Source organism: Sinohyriopsis cumingii, chromosome 8, assembly GCF_028554795.1.
Source record: "Sinohyriopsis cumingii isolate HCF-2022 chromosome 8, ASM2855479v2, whole genome shotgun sequence".
Lineage (NCBI taxonomy): Eukaryota > Metazoa > Mollusca > Bivalvia > Unionida > Unionidae > Sinohyriopsis > Sinohyriopsis cumingii.
Window position 1 is genome coordinate 20,312,120 of NC_142968.1, and position 26,515 is coordinate 20,338,634.

Below are 26,515 nucleotides of genomic sequence, written 5' to 3' on the forward strand. Positions count from 1 at the left end.
CACCAACTGACATTTAGAGCAGAACAGTCTGTTTAGTGACATCCGTTGACATTTGATTGGTTAGTCGTTCGTTGTGCACAGCAGGAAAGACATCCCTTGTATTATGTTTAGTATCTAATGAAAACAAACTGAGCCTTCTTTAAGTAGAGACACAAGTCCATTTTTCTCTGCTATATATCTGTCACTAAAGTTAGCAAGTTGAAACATCAAAGTAATTTTTTAACATTATCTGATTTTAAAAAAAACTTAAAAGAACTAGACCTTTGCTGAATATGAAATATTATTTCTTTATATTTCTAATATCTAAATTGTGATTGTATGTTTCGCGTTGTCAACGCTGCCAAATTTGTGCTGAATGACTTCCCCACCCATATTAGTATGTAAAAAAACAACCTTCCAGTCTATTGCTCCACCACTTCCTGTTCAAAGGGAAGCTTATTCCGTTCAAATTCATTTCGTATTCTGAGAATAGGATATAAGGAGTGCTTGATTTATTAACTTCTTACGGTTCAGTCTACGTAACGCAAACACGCATTAACTCATTAATTTTGATATATTTTGCATGGGTTCCATCAGGGCATACTGAATGTTGAATTTCCTTGCGAGACGTTCCTAACTGCGCTATTGAACTGCATAAAGTAATCCCAAATATAACAGATTTATATTACAGTTGCAATTTTAAACTTCTGCTAGTTTTTGTTGCTGAGCGAACAAATCACACTGGTCCGAATTTATGACGACCCCAAAGCACAATCCAAAACGTGGTCCTCTGTTTACCGTATAGCTCACAATAAATGTTACGATCTTAAGATAAAAATATGATTTTCTCAATAAAATGTTGAGGCACACATTAAATCGAATAAAATGATATCAGAAGAAGCCATGATGATTATTACATGACAAAGCCAAAATGAGGGCCAATTTGATTAAAACCAGACATGATGTATATGGTGAAAAAATTATCGCAGAAAAGACAATATTACAAACGACACAACTATGAGGAAGGTTTTGTAGCAGCGACAATGTTTAAAAAACTTAACCTGCATTAAAGAATAGCCTGTTGTCCGAGGATCAGATAGATTTTAAAACCATCATATTTTCTCATTAAAACAGAACATACAATCTATACTACCAATTATCATAATGAAATTATATTTAAAAAATACGAAATATTTGCCGTATATCAAGTGAACTTAAATTTCCAAATCTTAAAAATTAAATATCTGTATCAGAAATTATTTTTTAAAGCATCAAAGATCTTGCCATGTAGATTTTCTCTCAACGTCTGCCGTTCAGTTAACAAAAAACAGTAGCCTAACTCTGAAATGTTTCAGATTAGTGACGTGGATTTATTTAATTTGGTATTTTGTACGTATTTTTCAAAATAATGACGGGATGAAGCTTTATTGAAAAAACATAATAACGAATTAATCTTTCTAGAACGAAGATTAACCATTTTAAGTGAATTCCGACAGTAGAAATATAGTTATCGCCTCTGTGTGTTTTTTTTCTCTCTCAATGTCTGTTCTTTGAATTGTGACTAACAAACATACACGTAGTTTTCTTAAATCTGCATTGAGACCAGACGTTCTTGACTCTGCTTGATTTAATTGTAAATCGCTATTCATCCTTGTTATTATTTTCAGTTTATTATTCGTACATGTGGTTTTCCTGCTTATATCACGTGACTTCTCAAGTAGTTTTGTATATCATATATGTAATTGTTCTGCTTTAACTCGAGAGCTGCGTTTAATGTGCATATGTCACTTGCTGAATGACAGGCACTGAATACTTAATTAGCCATTTCAATACAATTTCTATATGGTAAAGACATTCCTGGTCTTATCCCAAGCCATTTGGAGTTTGTCATTCCTGGCCTTATCCCAAACCATCTGGAGTTTATGTCATTCCTGGTCTTATCCCAACCATCTGGAGTTTATGTCATTCCTGGTCTTATCCCAAGCCATCTGGAGTTTATGTCATTCCTGGTGTTATCCCAAGCCATTTGGAGTTTATGTCATTCCTGGCCTTATCCCACGCCATCTGGAGTTTGTCATTCCTGGTCTTATCCGAAGCCATCTGGAGTTTGCCATTCCTGGTCTTATCCCAAGCCATCTGGAGCTTATGTCATTAGTGTTGATATAAATTAATAACAACATTCTAGACCCTTTAATATCAAGCGGGAAATGACAGTGCCTGCGTCGGATCATCTTGCGAAGAAAAAGAAAAAAGAAAAGGAAAGAAATTAAAAAGGCACGCCTTCTAAAAAGTATATATTGTATGTGGGAGCATAATCTTCCTTCGAAACCCCCTCCCCCTCTTAAATCTGTTACGGACTTGATTTCTCTTGCAAATGTAGCATACACAATAAGTGACGTAGAACGGATATACAGTTAAAAGTGCTTTAATTCATTAACTCGATTAAAGAGATAATACCTATTTGCTGACAAATTTAGATGGGATAAAAAGCGTTTTCAAAGCTTGTTGTACTACAAAATAACATTCAAGAGAACAAAAATGGCAGTTTCATGATCTCAAATATAAACAGATATACTCAAATGGTTAAGTAAAGATGCATATTTACATTGAAAACTTACTGACGACAAGATAGAAAAAAACACATCAATACTGAAAGCACTATGGTCAAAACAGTGAGGTATGAAAAAGGAATAAATCACGTATACAAGTAATTACATAAATTTGAATATTTGACTTAATTTGCAATACATTTCGAAGATCTGATACACTTTACAAGGTTAATCTCAAAGTTTTAATGAACAGCAGAGTTGGAGATTTTGGAGAAAATCGTTCTATTGAAAACAACTCGTTTTGACCCATTATTTGAAGTAGCTGTTTTAGAATCAACTATAGGAACTGCAAAATTAGACAAATATTTGAAATCAGCTAAAGAAATTAGTAAAATTAGACAAAATATAAAATCAAATACTCTTGAGAAAATTGAAAATTACTGCAAAGTAGTCGTTTTAGGCGTTCGTCCTGTTTGCTTGTTGATAACACTTAAGTCAATTTATCAAGCATAAAATATTCTCTGGATGTTGTATACCGTTTTAAATAACAGACGTCAGTGACAGTGTTGCCTCACCAAGACAAAGAACAATATTTACGTCTTTCATTTTTGCATACATCTATCAACAAATTAAACGTGACCAAAAGAAAACACGCTTAACTGAACGAATTGCTAACATGCACATTACGTAAGCAAACACGTGTCTATATAAGTCACGCTGATGATGCATGACAGAAAAGAAAGCCTCAGTTAACATGCAAACAAATGAGGAAAACCAACACGCAGGATGCCAACATATCTTAATACTCTTTGGCTGAGAGTGACAACAACAAAGGGAGATAAAACACGCAATGATTTTAAGAAATCAACATGGAGTGGAAGGTTGATGAGGGAAAAGAGTTTAACAACAGGTAAGTTAATTATTTTCGCTGGAAAGAAAAGACTAAATTCAACTTGCTAAAGTAAACAATCGTCGGTAGTTTTCACAGAAACCTAAAAGCCAGAAAATAGATTGACGTATTATCAAACTAAGAGAATGGTCTAATAAAACTCGCCACAGATCGATAGACAAGACATTAATTGAAGAAAAGAAGAACCACAGATATAAAGCATGATTGCTTACCTGGCAACTGACACATTTGCGACGCCAAAATTTAAAATCGGTGGAACAGTATCTCAAAATTCAAAACAAGTTTTGGAAAGGACTCAATGTCTAACTTTACATAGAAAATATTGAAAGTCAGAAAAATAAATTAAGTGATTTTGTCCTTTTGAAACAGGGCAACATGAATACGAGGACACGTTGAAGGCATGTTAAGTGATTTGTCCCTAAGACAAATAGGATGACGCGTATAAAATCGAAGAATTTAAAAACCAGCAGATTAAAAACTAACATGAATGTACTTGTGACAAGGAAATGTTTTCATGAATATTTTAACAATTGGGCAACGGCTGAAACTATTCCCGCTGTTAAACATGTAACAAAATCAATCACCAGTACCAACATGGTAGACAAGATACACAAAGACATACAATCAACATTATATGTAAATAATTAATAATAAAACAACCCGATGAACAAACAGACTAAGGCGAACTGGTTCTTAAACCATAGAAACAGTGCAACAAAATGAAGGCATTGCAAAATTAAATCAAAGTGTAACGTCTAATGCAATCTGTATCTAAAGCATATATCTAGTACACAGTATATCACCACTCTTCCACAGTTAAAAAAAGTTGTTTGAAAAATTAATGTTAGGTGAACAAAGCTACGACAGAGATGAAAACATCAGTCAGAAAGATTACATCAGCTTTGAAATTTATATCGGACAATAGTGTTGTCGCTGATTGAATATTTTTGCTACCATGAGAAATGATCATGAAAATTGGTGGTAGATACAACAATAAGATAAAGTAATATCATGTCTTGTGCAAATTTTAATGCAATCCCGCTATTAATGCAAGCGTAGTGTGGAGGTATTTCAAAGGCTGATAAAAATTCCTTGACTGCACGACAAAGCATTGTAGAATACAATAAGAAGATAAAGATAGTGAAAATGTTCTAGAGAAAAAGCACTATGACGATGACAATCCGTCAGATCTAACAAAGCGAGACAATGTTTCAATGTTTTATGTCACATGGCGATATAGAAACTTAATAAAAACAATATTCGCTATTAAAGAAACAAATTGTCATTTATATTCCTGCTAATAAATGCAGGATCTCCTATATTTTAGTTTCGATAGCCTAGGAGCAGTTGATGATCATCATAAGCCTTTAACTCATCTAAGATGATGAGCTTCTCCATTGTTTTCGATGCAGTATTTACACGTTTAAACAAAAAGCGAAAAACAACAACTAACTAATGCCAAATAAAACAAAATCGTATGTTCAGCAAGGAAACAGATATTACATATCCTGAACTCATCATCAATCAATTTATGACACTGCCAATAGTTCAAGGCAATTCGCATCTGTTTTTTGTTCTGCGTACCGAAACAAATAATTACCATTTTGTATTAGGACTTTTTAATGTTGCAAACTGAGGAAGCTTATTTGCCTGCTGATGAAACAATAATGCTGATTTCTCCTTACACCAATTTAAATGGCTCTATAAATATTTATAACAAAGTTTTCTTCATACGTTTTGTTTTCTTCTTGATTATTAATAGATTTTGCCGCATGTATTGTCTGGAAGCTATCTATCTTAGAAATCCAACTAATTGCGCATTATAACTGTCAGTGTTTTGGAACTTTTAGCAGATGTCTGTTTTCAACTCCTTAATACAGTTCAACATAAGAGTTTACAGATTCTACATTACAATAATCAAATTCTATAGAATTTTTATAACGTCCAAAGCAAGATTCTTTCTGAGTAATGAAACACTGTTTCATTGCATGTGGAAGTTCTCTGTTCTGAATTTCTCCAACGCATTCGTCAATAACTGACACATCTTCTCTTATTGGCCGTCATATATCTAGCATCTTCTCTTATTGGCTGTCATATATCTAGCATCTTCTCTTATTGGCTGTCATATATCTAGCATCTTCTCTTATTGGCTGTCATATATCTAGCATCTTCTCTTATTGGCCGTCATATATCTAGCATCTTCTCTTATTGGCCGTCATATATCTAGCATCTTCTCTTATTGGCTGTCATATATCTAGCATCTTCTCTTATTGGCTGTCATATATCTAGCATCTTCTCTTATTGGCCGTCATATATCTAGCATCTTCTCTTATTGGCTGTCATATATCTAGCATCTTCTCTTATTGGCCGTCATATATCTAGCATCTTCTCTTATTGGCCGTCATATATCTAGCATCTTCTCTTATTGGCTGTCATATATCTAGCATCTTCTCTTATTGGCCGTCATATATCTAGCATCTTCTCTTATTGGCTGTCACATATCTAGCATCTTCTCTTATTGGCTGTCATATATCTAGCATCTTCTCTTATTGGCCGTCATATATCTAGCATCTTCTCTTATTGGCTGTCATATATCTAGCATCTGGATCTGAGTATCATCCTAGACTTATATTGGTGGCCTTGCACTTTAATATCATCCAAGACTTGTGTTGGTGGTTTTTACATCTGAGTATCATCCGAGACTTTTATTGGTGGTTTTTACATCTGAGTATCATCCGAGACTTGTATTGTTGGTTTTTACATCTGAGTATCATCCAAGACATGTATTGGTGGTTTTTACATCTGAGTATCATCCGATACTTTTATTGGTGGTTTTTACATCTGAGTATCATAAGAGACTTGTATTGTTGGTTTTTACATCTGAGTATCATCCGAGACTTTTATTGGTGATTTTTACATCTGAGTATCATCCGAGACTTGTGTTGGTGGTTTTATCAGAAGAGACTTGCATTGGTGGCTTTTACATCTGTGTATCATAAGAGACTTGTATTGGTGCTTTTTACATCTGAGTATCATCCGAGACTTGTATTGGTGGTTTTTACATCTGAGTATCATAAGAGACTTGTATTGGTGGTTTTTATATATGAGTATCATACGAGACTTATATTGGTGGTTTTTACATCTGAGTATCATCCGAGACTTTTATTGGTGGCTTTTACATCCGAGTATCATCCGAGACTTTTGTTGGTGGTTTTTACATGAGTATCAGAAGAGACTTGTATTGGTGGTTTTTACATCTGAGTATCATAAGAGACTTGTATTGGTGCTTTTTACATCTGAGTATCATCCGAGACTTGTATTGGTGGTGTTTACATCTGAGTATCATCTGAGACTTATATTCGTGGTTTTTACATCTGAGTATCATCCCAGACTTGTACTGGTGGTTTTTACATCTGAGTATCATCCGAGACTTGTATTGGTAGTTTTTACATTTGAGTATCATCCTAGACTTTTAATGGTGGCTTTTACATCTGAGTATCATCCGAGACTTGTATTGGTGGTTTTTACATCTGAGTTTCATAAGAGACCTGTATTGGTGCTTTTTACATCTGAGTATTATCCGAGACTTTTATTGGTGGCAGTTGCACCCGAATATCATCTGAGACTTTTATTGGTGGTCTTTACATTTGAGTATCATCCGAGACTTGTATTGGCGGTTTTTACATCTGAGTATCATCCGAGACTTGTGTTGGTGACTGTTGCACCCGAATATCATCCGAGACTTTTATTGGTGGTCTTTACATTTGAGTATCATCCGAGACTTATATTCGTGGTTTTAACATCTGAGTATCATCCGAGACTTGTATTGGTGGCTTTTACATCTGAGTATCATTCGAGACTTTTATTGGTGGCTTTTACATCTGAGTATCATCCGAGACTTTTCTTGGTGGTCTTTACATCTGAGTATCATAAGAGATTTGTTTTGGTGGATTTTAAATCTGAGTATCATAAGAGACTTGTATTGGTGGTTTTTACATTTGAGTATCATCCCAGACTTTTATTGGCGCTTTTTACATCTGAGTAATATCCCAGAATTTTATTGCTGGTTTTTACATCTGAGTATCATCCGAGACTAATATTCGTGGTTTTTATATCTGAGTATCATCGGAGACTTATATTGGTGGTTTTTACTTCTGAGTATCATCCGAGACTTTTATTGGTGGTTTTTACATTTGAGTATCATCCCAGAATTTTATTGGTGGAGTTTATATTTGAGTATCATCCCAGAATTTTATTGGTGATTTTTACATCTGAGTATCATCCTATACTTTTATTGGTGGCTTTTACATTTGAGTATCATCCGAGACTTTTATTGGTGGTTTTTGCATCTGAGTATCATCCGAGACTTTTATTGGTGGTTTTTACATTTGATTATCATCGGAGACTTGTATTGGTGGTTTTTACATCTGAGTATCATCGGAGATTTGTATTGGTGGTTTTTACATCTGAGTATCAGAAGAGACTTTTATTGGTGGTTTTTACATCTGAGTATCATCCCAGACTTTTATTGGTGGTTTTTACATCTGAGTATCATCCGAGACTTGTGTTGGTGGTTTTTACATCTGAGTATCACAAGAGACTTGTATTGGTGGTTTTTACATCTGAATATCATCCGAGACTTGGATTGGTTGTTTTTACATCTGAGTATCATCCGAGACCTGTATTGATGGTTTTGCATCTGAGTATCATAAGAGACTTGTTTTGGTGGTTTTTACATCTGAGTATCATAAGAGTATTGTATTGGTGCTTTTTACATCTGAGTATCATCTAAGACTTGTGTTGGTGGTTTTTACATCTAAGTATCATCCGAGACTTGTATTGGTGGTTTTTACATCTGAGTATCATCCCAGACTTTTATTGGTGGCCTTTGAACCCGAATATCATCCGATACTTGTATTGGTGGTTTTTACATTTGAGTATCATCCGAGACTTGTGTTGGTGGTTTTTACATCTGAGTATCATAAGAGACTTTTATTGGTGCTTTTTACATCTGAGTATCATCCCAGACTTTTATTGGTGGATTTTAAATCTGAGTATCATAAGAGACTTTTATTGGTGGTTTTTACATCTGAGTATCATCTCAGACTTATATTAGTGCTTTTTACAACTGAGTATTATCCCAGACTCATATTGGTGGTTTTTACATCTAAGTATCATCTCAGACTTATATTGGTGGTTTTTACATCTGAGTATTATCCCAGACTCATATTGTTGGTTTTTACATCTGAGTATCATCCCAGACTTATATTAGTGCTTTTTACATCTGATTATCATCCCAGACTTATATTAGTGCTTTTTACATCTGAGTATCATCTCAGACTTATATTGGTGGTTTTTACATCTGAGTATCATCCCAGACTTATATTAGTGCTTTTTACATCTGAGTATCATCCCAGACTTATATTAGTGCTTTTTACATCTGAGTATCATCCCAGACTTATATTAGTGCTTTTTACATCTGAGTATCAACTCAGACTTTTATTGGTGGTTTTTACATCTGAGTATCATCCCAGACTTATATTAGTGCTTTTTACATCTGAGTATCATCTCAGACTTATATTGGTGGTTTTTACATCTGAGTATTATCCCAGACTCATATTGGTGGTTTTTACATCTGAGTATCATCCCAGACTTATATTAGTACATTTTACATCTGAGTATCATCCCAGACTCATATTGGTGGTTTTTACATCTGAGTATTATCCCAGACTTTTATTGGTGGTTTTTACATCTGAGTATTATCCCAGACTTTTATTGGTGGTTTTTACATCTGAGTATTATCCCAGACTTTTATTGGTGGTTTTTACATCTGAGTATTATCCCAGACTTTTATTGGTGGTTTTTACATCTGAGCATCATGAGAGACTTGTATTGGTGGCCTTTGCATCTGAGTATCATCCGAGATTTGTATTGGTGGTGTTTACATCTGAGTATCATCCGAGACTTTTATTGGTGTTTTTTTTATATCTGAGTATCATCCGTGACTTGTATTGGCGACCTTAGCAGCTGACTATCATCTGAGGCGTGTATTTGTGACCTTTGCATCTGATTATTATCAGGGAATTGTCTTGGCGACATTTGCATCTGAGTATCATGCGATACTTGTATTGTGACCTTTGCAAACAAGTGAGTTTAAGCGGAATTTTAAGCTGTGTCTCTGCTGGTGACCTCCCTTCTGTTCAACATATAGTGCAATTCAACTGTTATCGTAGAAGTAGATTCTACATTTTTATTTTCTAACTCCCTTGCTTTTAACTACTTAATAACACTGGTTTTATCCCCTTGTTTCACTACTGAAATAGGTGGCAAAAGCTTGGTAACATCGTTTATGTAGATCATCACTTCAATTGCTCTACGAAATTTAGGCACATTTCTTCATTGCTATCCATATAAACGTCCCGGATTTGTCAGCCCTTGCGGCAGGAATTCCTGGCTAGTACAATCTTTCGTGTTATAGCCGCTTCCAATCCTGGGGAGATAAGGCCGGTTTGAGACTGCTAACGGAAGATTGTCCTTGCCAGTGAATATTACCACAAGGGCGGACAACCAGGGAGGTCCTAAGAACGACGGGACACGGGAGCCCTAGTCACAAGTACCCCATAATTCACTACACAGTGGAGAAGCCATAGGAAGGCGCACCTACACAATGCAGTAAAGGAGCCATTAGAGGGCGTACCTATGCAGTAAAGAAGCCATTGTAAGGTGTATATTCATTGAATAATTGTTCAGTGCGGAAGTATCAGTGAACATAAAGTGCTCTTAAGAACTTTAAGAAAAGACAATTTTTAAGAACGTTTTAACTGCAGTTATTTTTTTTTATTATTCATCATAATCATCTAATTAAATCGTCTTAAGTTTTTGTCCGTGTTATCTATATGTTCTCCATAAGTAGCATACCAACCATCCATTCGTCTGTTCTGTGACAACGTACTACTGACAAGATGACTCGACAACCGGAATCATTATTTGCTTTCGGACTCAAATGCACACTGTTTAGAAAGAAACATTTTGTTTCTTGGGAAAATATTAAAAGACTACTGATTAATATAATTGATTTACATATAAACCAAAGTTCAGGATAAAAAATGTGTTACTTTCAAAATACAACACAAAAGCAAATCTTGTCTTATTTTTGGCTGGAGAAATAACAGAATCGCGTAAGCAAGAGCAATGGTTAAAGGAGAAATAGCTAACGGCGAAGGATTTGCAGGAAACAAGCGGATTTTCAGTAGTGTGGAACGAGATGAATAAAAACTAAGTAGGCATGCTACGACATAGAAGTACTATAGAGGAGACATGCAGGTTTAAATGAGAACAGAGCTAAAACGCCTTTACTGCTTTGACAAAAGGATTGAAATAACGCTGTTAGGAGACTGTTCTTAAACAAACTGTTTCATGCTTTTCTCTATTCCCTTCCACCCACATTCCAGTAACCTAGCAAATAATGTAAAACTTGAAGAAGAAAAAAACGGAACTGCGTTCCGACCTTGATCAAGCATGACATCCAAAACTGAATTAATTCTATTTGCATTCTGATGATTTGTTAAAATACGAATACATATATTTTGAATTAACTATGGGTCTTTCAAAACAAATCTTCCTCAACTGTTTGATGGTTAGATTGTTGCATGACACTGTACTGGTAGCCGTCGCTTGAATATGTTTGAATAAAATAATCCAGTGATAAATGAAACTATTCCTTCGGTTTCATTTTCAAAGATATATATATATATATATATATATATATATATATATATATATATATATATATATATATATATATATATATATATATATATATATTCTCTTACGTGAATATGTTTTTCTTTAAAAATATAGATTTTACGTCTAGAAAATGTAGATTTCACGTCTATGAAATGTTCCGTGTCTTTAACATTTTTTCATAACTTGCCTGAAATCTCATGAATATAATTCTGCCTATAAAAATGATTATTCTTCTGACAGCATGTCCTGTCTATCAAAGACACATTCCTTGCTCAGTAAGGTACATTTCATGCCTTCATATATGATTCGTTCCTCTTTATATGAATCATTTTTATTCAGGTGTGTATTTATTAATTGATGGCTGTCAGGACCGGACAAATTATCAAAGAACAATGGTATGCAAGTTGCATATTTAAAAGCTCAAGTTACATTCAATAAAAACTGTACTTCTGTACTCGTCTGTAAAGTTACTGTTGCTACGAACTTTATGAATCCATTTTTTGTTGTTGCTTACCTTTGCATTTCACCGTCTCTGACTTTGTTTTATTTCTTTCTTACAGATATGACGTATCTGTTGAATAAAAGTGGCATTTATCTTTCTCTGTGAATGGCATAGTCTTGTCAGTCTTATGTTTTTATTACAAGCAAACAAAATTGTCATTTTTGGCTAAAATATATTAAAATGCTTAAATACGATATTTTTCTCTGTAAAGGGTTGGTTTGTATCTAGTGTAGATGGACTTGGACGGAAAACAAATCACTGATGGAAATCATTGGCCGTTTTTATTGTCCACTGTATGTAAGATAGTACGGCAAACTCTCAGTCCGTTATTCAGCTACACAGTTGCTATAGCATGACTACTGAGAACGATTTCTTAAAAATATTCTTTGTCTGTATTTGTGCTATGCACGGATTTGATCCTCCGTACCCGTGGCACTACAATACTTACATAATCACAATAAAAATCATATAGAAGTTTTAGAAGACGCTGATAGTTTTAAAAAAATATTATAACAGAACCTTTTATAGCAAATTTTCAGCACTGAATTAGTCTTCTTTGTTCTGGTAAATTGTTTAGAGCATTTCGAAATATAATTAAAACGCCAGTATGTACTTCTCTGTCTTAGTTATCCGAATGTTTTATATATTTTCTCTCTGTTCCCTCTTACACAGCTTTGTTGTCTCCCCTTTATAAGATTTTATACAGATGTACACATGTCAAGATTATGATCATATTACTTTATATTAGCTATCTTCAACTTGAAGATTTTTAAAATTTAGTTGTTATTTTTTTCCTAGCGTATTTTGGTACTAGTTCATCAAGCATATAAGTTATCATATTGATTTATTTAAATAAGAAAAAAAATTAAATACATTTATAAATGTCTCTTAACATAATCATATCTATTATCAAGGTGTTAAGTTTTATTTTTTTTAGTATTATTATTACATCAAAAATATGTTTAACTATTTTACACGCATGTTGGATGAACGGAGTATAAAAAAAATACATCAATAATGTTTTATTGAAGGATATCAAGACAAAAAGATCCATGCTTATGCATATGATGTATACATGGTTGCCGCGACAAAATCAGAAGAGACTTTACATTGGTCCTCAAATACACAAAATCAGAAGTAGATATTTGACAGATTAAACCTTGATTGCTATATTAATCCAATAATTCCCTTAATTGCTCCAGACTAGCGTGACTAGCCATACCGTTCAACCAGAAATCTTCATAACTTTTAATTGCTTCTTTAATTCGCTTCTGTTTACGAAACATTCAACACTCGGGATAGAGTACAATAACTTCCTGCAATCGGACAATGAGCGCTGAACTTCATTACAAATACGCATATGACTTTCATGGCCAATTTAATTTTTAACGTCTGTATACCATCATTTACCACTGACAGCGCTCAGATTCTCATTTTGTTCGAGAAATATACATGCCAGACAAATTAGTTTGAATTTAAGCTCTTAATGCTGTTTTTTAGTTAGCTGTATGTTATCAATATAGTCACGTGCTGTCTGTATTTGATTCATATATATCTCCATGCGTTGGACTCTTTCAAAGCAAAAGCTTATCTGGAACTTTTCACATTCCCCATAAACTGTACAACTGTTCCGTACAGTGGTCGAAAGTCAATTGATCCTTAGCTTTAAAATTTTTGGAGTTGTTTTCGTTTAACTCGCACATTATTCCTCCACCTCCACCCCCACCCCACCCCCACACACAAAAAAATTAACTTCACATGCTGATGTGTGTTGTTATGTATGCGATATAGCACAACAGCAAAAATGACCTTTAACCTTATGTCATATGTGTTCGCTGTCCAGAAATTAAAGTTTATTTATTTTGTTATGAAAGAAATATACTTTCAACATTCTTACGTATACCGCTGCATGAAGTTGCTTGTACTGTTCATGAATTATTGATTGTCCTTAGGTATCAAACACTTTCATCTTTCTCAGCCATGATGATATAGCAATACAGGTCTATAATCAATCTATATTTATAATATCGGTTTGAATTCTGTAAACATCTAAACTATAAAACTAAATTCCTCCACAACCTGTATCTATATTAGGTCTACTATCCAACAGGAAGTGTCTGTGGAATGTAATACGTTACTACACCCTTTCATAACTGTGTGCATCCCGGTAGCGCGTAACATTTAATGATTTCTGTGGTGTTATATAAAAGGAGACCACCATACTTTATCTAAACTATCTGAAAAAGTGAACACGTTTAGTTTTATTGTTGAAGTTTTGAGACATATCATTAAAGGAATTTTAAACAAATACCATGGGAGTGTATATCACTGTCTTTTCATTACTCACACAATAATGAGCTTCCGTTCAAAGAAACTGATGCTATTTCACATTTCGTAAAAATATATATCGCGTTTGTAGTTTAACTCTATTGTCATAACATGATACAATATAACTAGTTGAGGGAACAAAGCAAAACCCCGGGAAGAATCACTTACCCACGGGAAGATACTGGCAAGCTTCCTTGCATACTGGCGGCGATTCGAATAGAAACTCGAACCCACACGGACAAAGATGAAATCTGAGTGATCTGTAAAGGCGAGAGAGAGAGAGAGAGAGAGAGAGAGACAGACAGAGAGAGAGACAGAGAGAGAGAGAGAGAGCACTTGGTGTGGTCCCATGGTATGGCTCATATTTTATAATTTACTGATTATATTTACCGAGATGACTACATGAAAGGAATATAAGTATATTTACAAATGAATCGTGTAAATTCAAACACGCATTACCCGTTTTGAACTGTACTAACTATGTGCATACTCTAAATTCAATTTTGAAATAACTGTAAACAAAGCTAAAACATCCGGTATAAGATATTTCCTTGCTATGTAGTTTGTTGAGCCCTTACAGTAACATAAAAATATTGGTAACTGATTATGTAAATATTATTTAACTGTGAATGCGAACCAGGGGAAACAACTAGCACTTACATGCTTGGTAATGAATTTGTTTCGTCCCTTAGAACATTCTCTAGTGCTGGCAGGCATGAAACGTTTACTGCAGGATATAATGTACGATAGAAAGAAAACACATCGGTGTTTGTGCAAATTTTCCCTGTGTTTAACAGACGGACATAGAAAAAATTAATTGTACTATATGTTCTCTACATTTGTTTCTCAGTACTGACCTTTCCACTGTGTGACAATCAATACAAATTATATGCTAATCTAAAATGCCTTCGAAAATGACTTCGAAGTGAAGTTCTTGTGAAAGGCTGACCTGCATTTTTTTTGGAGAGGCTGGACTGTCAACAGAGCAGCATGTAAACAGAACACAGATTTCACTTCCGGATCATCACCAAGGCCTTATTACTCACTGTGCACTGTCGCCGAAATACACACGGAACACTACACCCTGAGCTCATATTCTCAAGAATAAAATATTACCTGTAAATCCCTACCAACAATGCATAAATATAACTCTTCTATCACCACTGAAATGAGAGAGGAAGAAATGTTCTAAAAATAGACTAGAACTACATTCGGGTACTGAACTGGAAGTACTAATTGTGACCTGATTCCAGACAGTATTGATAATTCTGCTTAACGTAATCTGTTTCGGAAGGTTTAACATGCAGCAAGCGAACCTGAGATAGATTACTAAATACAACGATTCTTAGTGTTTGTCAAAGAAAACGAGTGTGATCCAAAATTTATATATACGTAAAGAATACAAATCATATGGCGAATAACAATCCTTTCAAGTGCACTGGATCCAGGAAGGGATCACGTGTGTCAGGGATTGATTAAGATAAATGCAATAAACAAATATTTTCCAGTATCAGCAACAAGCTGAAATAAACCAGTTGAAACATAATAAAGCTAAAAGGTTTAATTCCTGTAGAAACAGCCATGTAAAGTTTTGCAAACATAACCGTTTTTTGTTGTATATGTTTGTCTTGTCTGTGTTTTGTATTTGCCTTTGAAAAAGACTCATTAGAGTCGAAAGCGCTCAGGCTAGTTAGATACTAGTTTCGCACTGTTCGTTGTCAGTTTATTTCATATATATATATATATATATATATATATATATATATATATATATATATATATATATATATATATATATATATATATATATATATATGTATATATATGTATATATATATATGTATGTATATATATATGTATGTATATATATATGTATGTATATATATATGTATGTATATATATATATATATATATATATATATATATATATATATATATATATATATATATATATATATATATATATATATATATATATATATATATATATATATGAAATACCTTTTCAAAGAAAGAAAAGAGAGGCCGGAGCGTTATTAGAAACAGTGATTGATATGTGACTAATAAAACATATAATTTATTACTTTATTACTTAGTAAACAAGATTTTGGTAGAGAAGTTAACGACTGGTTCGGAAGACACACGAAAGTCAGCGCTATTAATTTACATGCTTGTTACACCCTAGACTGATCAATAAGGCGTCGATTTTAACTCTTCCTAGATTAATCAATGAAGCGTAAATTGTAATTTGTAACTGTCCCTTGGTTGACCAATAAAGTGTCTAGTGTAACTGATCATCACTACCATACTGATTGAATAGAACTGTCTAATAATGGGACTTTGTGTATCCATCCGCCCATCCCTGACTGATTTTTCTTTAACAAAAAACTAAAAGAAATAAAATTTTCATTGTTCTGTTAGTTACGAAAGATGTAAGGAAATTTTCATAAAAGCTACCGCCATCCTAGTCAAATAACATTTACGGCAGCATATAGCCAATCAATATACTGTTTGGTGCTAGAAAATACATCATTTCTGTGATGCATTGACACAATTTGCAGGTTAGGTTTTCGAAAATAATAATATTTATTGAAATGAACAACATGAAAATCTGTTAAAATTACTGGCCGATTAAGATCCTTAGATGTTTTAGTAAATTGTTTACCGTCATACTGAACTCGAGGATCGAACTTTTTTCTCAACCATTACAACATATTAGCAGAAAATCAAGCTGAATTCGTGCTGGGTACTCAGCAATAAACCATACATTTTCTTTCTCTGTATTATCAAACATCTTGAAACACAGAGAGAAAGAAAAGCTTTTTGCTCCTTTATTCATTTCAGCTAAGGTTTGATTGGTTTGACGAGCGGGTCTTTGCAGAAAAGGATTGAAAACCAATATAAATGGCAAGATTTTGTAAAGAATTATTCCCAGTTAATATCAAAATATCAAATCCTGTGTGAAGTTAGCTGGAGCTGGACAATAGTCTGTTGTTCTTTCTTGTGGTGTTAGGCAGGGTGAAAATCTCTCGACGATATTACTTTCACTGTTTCTGAACGATCTGGAGTGACAAATAATTGTACGGGAATTACACTAGAAAATGAAACTGGATTTTGCTCTTAGTTCTTTATGGAAATGCACCGCTCCAGCACATTCTACCTGGACACAATTGTAAATAAGCCTAATTAAGCCCTCTCTAAAAACTATAAAGTCTCTCGATGTCAATTTGGTTCATATTGACCGATCATGTCATACTGAGTTCGGCAGCCTCCTTCATTGACGATACGACAATTACATCAAAGTCAGTTGCATGAGGTAGATGAATGCTGGAAGATCTTGGAGAACTGACGAACTAGGTCAGGAGGCAGTTCAAGTCTTTAGGTGTTATTTGTAGCAATTTGTACCGCATTAAATGCCGAAATAGTCTATCATTGCCTACCAGTGAATGAAATCGACAAAAGGAGACTTGAACAAAAGGATGTTGAAGTCCTTAACCTAATATTTGTTCCCTGGCAGGCAAAATCGAGAATGGCATCCACCCCTATCAATACTGGTTCGCAACGAGAATCCTAAAAGACATTGATGCCACCTTTTTCTAAAAGTATGCCATCAAAAGTAATTTACAAGCTCTGGGTTGGCTGACTATAAATTCGTAATGTAATCTACATATAGATGTTAATTAATTAAGATTGTTTTATAGATTTTTGATGCTACTCACGTACATATATTATTGATGCCACATGTACTTGTATTACTGTAAATTAGTCACGCTTGATTTGAAAGTTTAGTGCAAAGGTACCTGGCTGCATCTTCATTAAAGTTTGATTATCACATATACGAATGATAAAGTACTATGAGATAATTAAAATCTGACGTGTATTTATAGCGTTAAATAAGGACGTGGGTACACATTACTTTTAAGTAAAGGATTTCCATGTGGTTCATTAAATTAAGCCGAAATAAGTTTAAGTAATTAAAGACATGTGAGAAATATTTCGAATATCAGCGATAAAGACATGTGAGAAATGTTTTGAATGTCATCGATAAAGACATGTGAGAAATGTTTAGAGTGTCAACAATAAATCCTAGCACGCTGCTAATAAATATTTGTTACGAGGGTTTTGCTCTGACTCAAAACAAATAGAAAACCCGATGTTATCGAAAGGAAGGAAGTATCTTGTGAGAAAAAAATGTTAGAGAGTCTACATGAAGGCAATATAATGTATACAGTCAACACTCTGATTACAAAGATAAGAATGGGGACTAAAAACTGGTTAAAATTTAAGCCGTCTAAAGAAAGAAGCATGCAAAGTACAAGTTATAAACCGTATATCCAAACCGAGGCAGATAAAGAAAGAAGCATGCAAAGTACAAGTTATAAACCGAATATCCAAACCGAGGCAGATAAAGAAAGAAGCATGCAAAGTACAAGTTATAAACCGAATATCCAAACCGAGGCAGATAAAGAAAGAAGCATGCAAAGTACAAGTTATAAACCGAATATCCAAACCGAGGCAGATAAAAGCCTGATATAATCAAGTAGTGATATTAATAAGTAACGAATTCTAGTTTTCTCGTGTCGAATGACATCTGGAATGAATTTAAGACGAGATGTGTCCTTGACCTAATTCGGGGACAGGACGTGCCGTATCAGTGCACATTCAAAGCTATATTCATTTATTCTGTAACTGCGCAATAGTAAAAAAATGTTCGGATACAATTATGTATGTGGCTGAGAGATTAATACGTTTACATTTTAATTTTACAGCCGGTATGTAAAAAAACAAAAACAATTCTAATGAAATGATAAAATTCATTTTACATTTAGGAAAGAACTAAATATTTCATCTATATATCAGGCAGGTTCAAACTGGGATATATATATATATATATATATATATATATATATATATATATATATATATATATATATATATATATATATATATATATATATCCGATATGTACATATTGGGGTCATTGTATCAGATAGGTACAATTTGACATGTATATGTCCGTTAGGTACAAATTCGGATCCATATAAGATACAGGTCCGTTAGGTACAAATTGGGATCCATATAAGATACAGCTAAAATAGATCAGATTGGTAATGTTGGGGTCTATATATCTGATGGTTACAAATTAGGATCTATATATCCGATGGTTACAAATTAGGATCTATATATCCGATGGGTACAAATTGGGATCAATATATCAGATAGGTACAAACTGGGTTCAATAGGTCAGATAGGTACAATTGGGATCTATATATCAAATAGGTACAAACTGGGATATATGTAGTTACAATTAGGTATATGTATGGAAAGCCCTGACTTAGGTATAAGAAATATTCACTCCATATACTACATTTTATTTATCACTTCGGTTAAATTTGAGCACAACTGACCTATCATTTTAGAAAGAAAACCTTTAATTAATGAACAGTTGCAACACTTGGTGTTTCCTGATAGCGCTGTCAGAACGCCCCATCGCTCTGTTTGGTATGTATGTATGTATGTATGACAGGGCTCGTGAAATGCAGTTCCTCTTCTTACTCACACTAGCTTACAAAACAAATAATAACAACACAGTTTAACATTAACAGTATCTGTATAATTGTATGTATAAAGGAACTTATCAATTTCAAATATTTTCTTAATCAGTCATACTCATGTGCAGAATTTCGATTCAGAAAAGATGACATCGAATGAATATTTGTATAACTTCTGTGACGATTCTATTGTTTTATAAGAAGTAATAGAAAAGACTGAGATGCAACAAGCTTTGTAAAGTTCAACAAATAATGTATTTCCCTTGAATTCAAAAGGGAAAATATGAAGAAGAACAACCTTACGCTATTGCGAATTAAATCCCAAATAATCATAGAATTACAGATACAAGTCCTAATGATTAAAGTTTATAATAAACTTCTGTGGAAATCCAAATTAAATCAAAGGCTGGAAATGGTGATGTGCCAGTGTTGCCTGTTACGTAGTGGTGATCTGCCAAAAGTCTTTTGTTGAATCACACTAATACAATCCAATAACACATCCTTATTTGACATCTAACTATAAATTCGAGTCTCAATTTCAAAGAAAGTTATTTTTGAAAATTGCTTTGTATTTACAGTAAATAAATAATATGAATGAATAAAACTACAGCCCAAATTAAATACTGGACACAACAAAAATACAATTGATTATGCAACGATCTTAAAGTAGAAATGCATAATTTCTAGGTGAAAAAACAAACAAGATTATATTATCCTCTACTTGACCTCTTGTCACATTTCACATTTTCTAAACAAAAATATTACCTAATGGAAAATAACCTTTAAGATTGTAAATAATGTTTTAAATACAATTATTTATAATTAGACGGTCTGTTACTAAAATTATGATATAAAACGTGTGATACATCACTAGGCCAGGTATATTTTCGATAACATGGACATACATCACTAGGCCAGGTATATTTTCGATAACATGGACATACATCACTAGGCCAGGTATATTTTCGATAACATGGACATACATCACTAGGCCAGGTATATTTTCGATAACATGGACATACATCACTAGGCCAGGTATATTTTCGATAACATGGACATAAACCCCAATAAATATGTTTACCTCTATTGATAAATGATCCTAATATCAAACCCATACTTGTAGAGAAAATCTTAGCTATATATTAGTTGTTTCCAGATTATGTTTTTAAAAAAAATCAATGATTCAGGTCGAATAAAAAAAACTGAACTTCATTTTCGACAAGATCAAGTCCAAAATACATTATCCATTGCATAAAATGAAATAAAAAAATAAAAAAATAACTAACCAACAATGCAAATTAATTATTCATAAAACACTTGCATGTGACGAAAAATGAATATATTTAAATACCAGAATTCTGCTGCAATCATATTTGTTTCATTTAATATCCATTTTAATAAATAAAGTGTGTAATATGTAGTAAGTAGAAAAATACAGAAGCAATCCAAGGAATGTACACCCATGTAAAAACGTGCAAATCCCGAAACTTACCACAAGCGAGATGTGTAACTTGAAGAGGAAGGGAGTTAATTCAGCTTGTCACCTGAACAGAGCCAACATGCAGCGGATTTGTGATATTGAACCTGGGCCTGTCTCTCTGTCCCTGTCTATCTGTCTTTCTGTTTCTCTGTGTCTCTCTATGTGACTCTGTCTCTCTGTCTCCCTCTGTCTCTGCATGTCTGTCTGTGTCTGTCTGTCTGTCTGTATCTATCTATCTATGCATGCATGCATGCATACACACACACACACACATACATACATGCATATATATATATATATATATATATATATATATATATATATATATATATATATATATATATATATATATATATATATATATATATACATACACACACACCGTCATATGTAACGTTTACCAAGTACTTAAACATACAACAATATTTTGTATCGTATACGATAGACGCTGTAATTGTTTTTGTTTTCATTGTTATTTTCAGAGCTTCAATAATGCACGAATACCTATTTGAATAGTGATAGGAGAATAATGATGAGTAAATAGAATATGCAACTTGAATGTTCATTTCTAGCTCTTTTGTAACGTATTATATAATTTATTTTCACCGTACTAATATGGTTCTGTTAGAAAAGACAAGAAAATATAGACAATGTTATAAACATAAATCAATCGTTCTCTCCCATTACAGTCAGTAGATTAATTGCCATATCTGAGAAGCCGTAGTGGTTCAGTGGTAAGCTTGCCAGACTCGAGGTTCCGCTTCAGATCCTATCCAGATCATACAAGGCCGCTGTGGAATATCCCTGGATGAGGCTCTTTACTTCTTTTGACCACTGTAATTACTTCTTATATACTGATATGCTCCTAAAAACCAGCCAATAGATCAATCAGCTAATGATGGCGTGTTTATAAACTCGTTGTACTTTGCTCAAATAAAATAAATTTTCCTTACTTCTGAGAAAACAACAACTTTACTTTGCTTTGACGCATTATAGACATCTATTTTGTTGCTTAGAAACAAAAGTCTTCGCACTCTCCCAAGAATTTCATAGCGTTAGGAGAGTCTACACAGTATTGATCCGCACACGTGTGGCGTGAGCTTTTCTTAATATATCGGGTTAACAGGTTTATAAAACCGATAGGTTGAATTAAGCCTTGAAGAAATATAATATTAGTTTATAGATTTTTGACGCCCCTCACATACAACAGTACCGCTCCGGTGGCATAGTGGTTAAAGCGTCCGCCTTGGATGCGGGAGGTCGTGGGTTCGATCTCCGTCCGAGTCATACCAAAAACTTACAAAAATGGTACTAACAGCTTCCTCGCTTGGCGTTCAGCATTAAGAGGTTAGTATTATGACTGGTAGGCCTGGTGTCAGGATAATGTGACTGGGTGGGACATCATGATACATGTCTGCGGCATGATGCCCCAGTGCTAGACATCACAATAAACTGCCACATTGCACACATCGTAGCGATATCACTGAATAATTGCTAAAGCTATGTAAAAAATCGAAATCACAACAGCAACACGTACAACAGGTATAAAGCTAATGGGGAAATTTATTACGCGTTTTTGTGACGTTTAGCACTAAGGTTTTTGGTGAAAAACGCAGAGATGTCATTGTCCTGCTTCAGATACGAATATATACAAAATAAATTATGGATTATCTAGACAATCAAGGTATGATAAAAAAAACAACAACCAACCAAACAAACAAAACAAAACAAAACAAAACAATACAAAACAACAATAAAAAAATTAAATTTAAAAAAAAAATACAAAAACAAAACAAAAACAAACAAAGCCACACAAAAGAAAGCCCCGCCTCAAACAGCCGCAGGCTCAACGACGCGAAGCAGGCTTAGTACTCTCTCACCCTGCTCCATGGCCGCCAAATAAGAGACTGCTATATGGCGAGTTACTATCCAGTTTTGATAATAATCTAAACGTCGACCAGTTCTGAGGTCACGTCTGTCTCTTAAGAGCAGCAAATTAGTTCCAAACACGTTAATTTGCATGAATTACTGAAACCAATCTAATATATATCTTGTCAGTAATTTAAAACTGAGGACACAATCTTTCAAACAAATTGTATTAATACGTGTTTTTGAAAGTATAAAATTGCTGATGTTTCTTTCAGGGCTACCGTTGTATTATCTTCGTTTTCGGAGGTGCGTAATTTTGCACGTTGTAAAGCTCTTCATTTTCGGAGGTAAGTACATCTTGCTTGTAGTCCGTAATCCAGAAATGCCTAAATAGAAGTGATCAGTTAAAAAAAAAATATTTTAAAAAAATACATCGGAATAAGTGAAGTCTGGCACTCTCTTTAATTTTGTAAGAGCTGGCTGAGGGAGGTAACCTTGTATGCCCTGGGACGATTCAAATGATTTTAGTCCAGTTGAGAAGATCATTTTAAATAAGTGTTGTTTATATTTGCAAACTGAATTATTCTATTGTATGCCTTTTTAAAATATGATCAATATTTACTCAGTACTATATCGCCAGTCTTACGAGCCCCTAAAACCTACACATTCATATTCCTGTAAAGAAGAAGGCAAAATCTAAAAGTAATGGAACATTAAATTCCCTTCGATTACTCGAGTTGGTTGACAGACGAAATTGACATTCTCCATCAATTGATGATAATTGTTTTTAATGATAATTTAGTATTTAGTGATAATTGTTATTAATGGTACTGTAGTATATAATGACAATTGTTTATAATGGAAATGTAGTATTTATTAATAATTATTTGTAATGGTACTGTTGCATTTAATGATTGTTTAAAAGTTAATCTGGTATTAAACGATACTATTTTAATGGTACTGTAGTATTTAATGATAACTGTTTAATTATAATGTAATATTTAATGACAATAGTTTTTAATAGTATTATAGTATTTAATGATATTTTAATGGCATTATATTATATAATGATAATTGTTTTTAATGATGACATATTATTTATTGATAATTGTATTTAATTGTACTGTAGTATTTAATGATGATTGTTTTTAATGGGACTGTAGTATTTCATGATAATTTTTTTAAAATGGTAATGTATTATTTATTGATAATTGCTTTTAATGGTATTGTGGTAGTTAATGATTACTGTTCTAATGGTATTGTGGTATTTAATGATAATTGTTTTTAATGGTACTTTAGTATTTAATGATAATTGTTTTTAATGAAAACGTAGCATTTAATGATAATTGTTTTTAATGATAATGAAGTATTTATCGATAATTGGTTTTAATGGTACTGTAGTATTTAATGGTAATTGTTTTAATTATAATGTAGTATTTATTGATAACTATATTGATGATAGTTAAGAATTTAATTATAATTGTTTTTAATGAAAATGTAGTATTTAATGATAATGCTATTAACGATACTGTAGTAATTCACGATACTTTGTTTTAATGATCCTGTGGTATTTAACGGTAATTGTTTTTAATGATACTGTATTTAATGATAATTTTATATTTGATCATTACATGAGTAGGGATTAATTAATTGCAGTACCTGCGCCCTTAAGAACCGTCCAGGTGAAAAAGAATGTCGTCCTTGAAAATAGCGTAAGCAGTGACCTCAAGCAAAACTGACTCAAGAGTTATTTTATTTGTTCGGCAGTAAGACTCCAATTCGTATGACAATATAAACACATTGTAAAATCACTTAAAGCATAATTTCTAAATTACAATTTAGTGTATGTATGTTATATGTAATATATTGTCAGTAACATTAGGAGCAAAGAACAACCTATATCAACCAGAGGACAGAATGATATTTAGGTACACATTTATATATTAAATTGCAAGCTGATACACCATATCATTGATGCTTTCGAAACCAGATGGTTACTTTATCAGAAAATTTAACTTTTCTGATTTTGTTTTACAGAAATTGTTTCTTTGTTTAATTTATGATAATCTTGGTTGAACTTTAAGTCCAAACATTTCTCCAGTCGGTTGAGTCGAAACGACTAAGAGAGTCATAATATTTGTTGTCGTTGCCTTCCTTTCCAAGGCTATCTTTGTCACATTTGATATCTAGCTGTCTAAAATAAACTGGTTTCATACACGTAAAAACAACCATGCTATTAATAGTAATCAGTGTAGATGAATAGATTTTGAAGTAAAGAAGACCTGACGGAGTCTATTTTATGATTTGTTCATTCGACTTCAAACTTCGTTTCCTGGGTTTTCAGAACAAAGGATCATATATATTCAACCGCTTCTAGTGCTTAATAACACGTCTGAAGTCTAACGTTAGAAGTCCAATGTATTACGTTTGAAGTCTGAAGTTTGAAGCCCAAAATAGTCTGAAGCCATCTCCTTCCGCACCAGATTGCTACATGTATGAATCTAGCGTCTGAAGCTCGAAGTATTACATTTGAAGTTTGACGTTTGAAGCCCAAAGTATTACGTATTAGGTCTGAAGCCCTTTCCTCTCACACCACATTGCTACATGTCTGAAGTCTGACGTTTGAAGCAAAACGTATTACGTCTCAAGTCTGAAGCCCTCTCATTCCACACCACATTTCTAGATGTCCGAAGTCTGACGTTTGAAGACCTAAATATAACGCTTAGACCTAGACCTAGTTTTCTCTGTCTCGAACTTTGTGCTTTCTTTCTTTTAGTTTGGATGTTAACGTCTATTATCAAAGAGCACAATACACATAACGCTAGACCGTCTATTACAAAACAGCGCAATACACATAAAGTTAGAAAAATGTCCGTATTTTGTTAATACTTAAGTGCTACTTTCTCAATAAAACATAAATAAAATCTTCACTTATTGACAAAATCCAAACCCCAACATTTTTTCTGCTTTAATTAGTAGAATTATCTATTACAAAAAATTAAATTAAAAGATTATTTCTGTATTCCATAGGTTTCGCATCATGTGTTTATCAAAGACTATCTATCAATATATGTGTTTCTTTGTGCGTGCTATAGATTTTCCTATTTATGTCGGGTTATCAAGGTCAACAAATCAATAAAACCAGCGAACTGAGCCAAATCTTAGAGAAAGTTGAAGATATCTATTAGATTCTTGATGATATCGGTTCATACAGGTTACTGAGAAAATTGATTTCACATTATGGTGCAGTTAGGTCTTAGCGTACGGTAGTTTTCATAGTTGGATCGAAGGTGATAAAAAAATCTAAGGCTGTCCTTAACCTTATTCCATCACAAGTGTTTACCAAATAAACGGAAGCCATATGTCTAAACTAACAAAACACAACACGTCATAGCATATTATCGACTAGTCCATACTTCCGCAGAACAGTTTTATTTATTATTGTCTCTATAAATAAGGTTAATTTTCATCCAACTGCACGTTCAACATTCATCTAGCACCTGCGATTTTTTAATCACTGTTCAGTCTTCCTCCGTCTGTAATTTCAATGACATACCTTATGATGCGACAAGATATATTGGGTGGGGTAGGGGTGGGGTG

General features: G+C 33.4%; 1 long non-coding RNA gene across 1 annotated transcript; it reads left to right on the top strand.

Moving 5' to 3' along the window:
• Positions 1-3,304: 3,304 nt before the first annotated feature.
• On the top strand, positions 3,305-25,054 carry LOC149793099 (uncharacterized). Its single transcript, XR_016422535.1, has 3 exons — positions 3,305-3,438; positions 23,191-23,262; positions 24,572-25,054. It is a non-coding gene; the product is annotated as an uncharacterized LOC149793099 (long non-coding RNA).
• Positions 25,055-26,515: the final 1,461 nt, after the last annotated feature.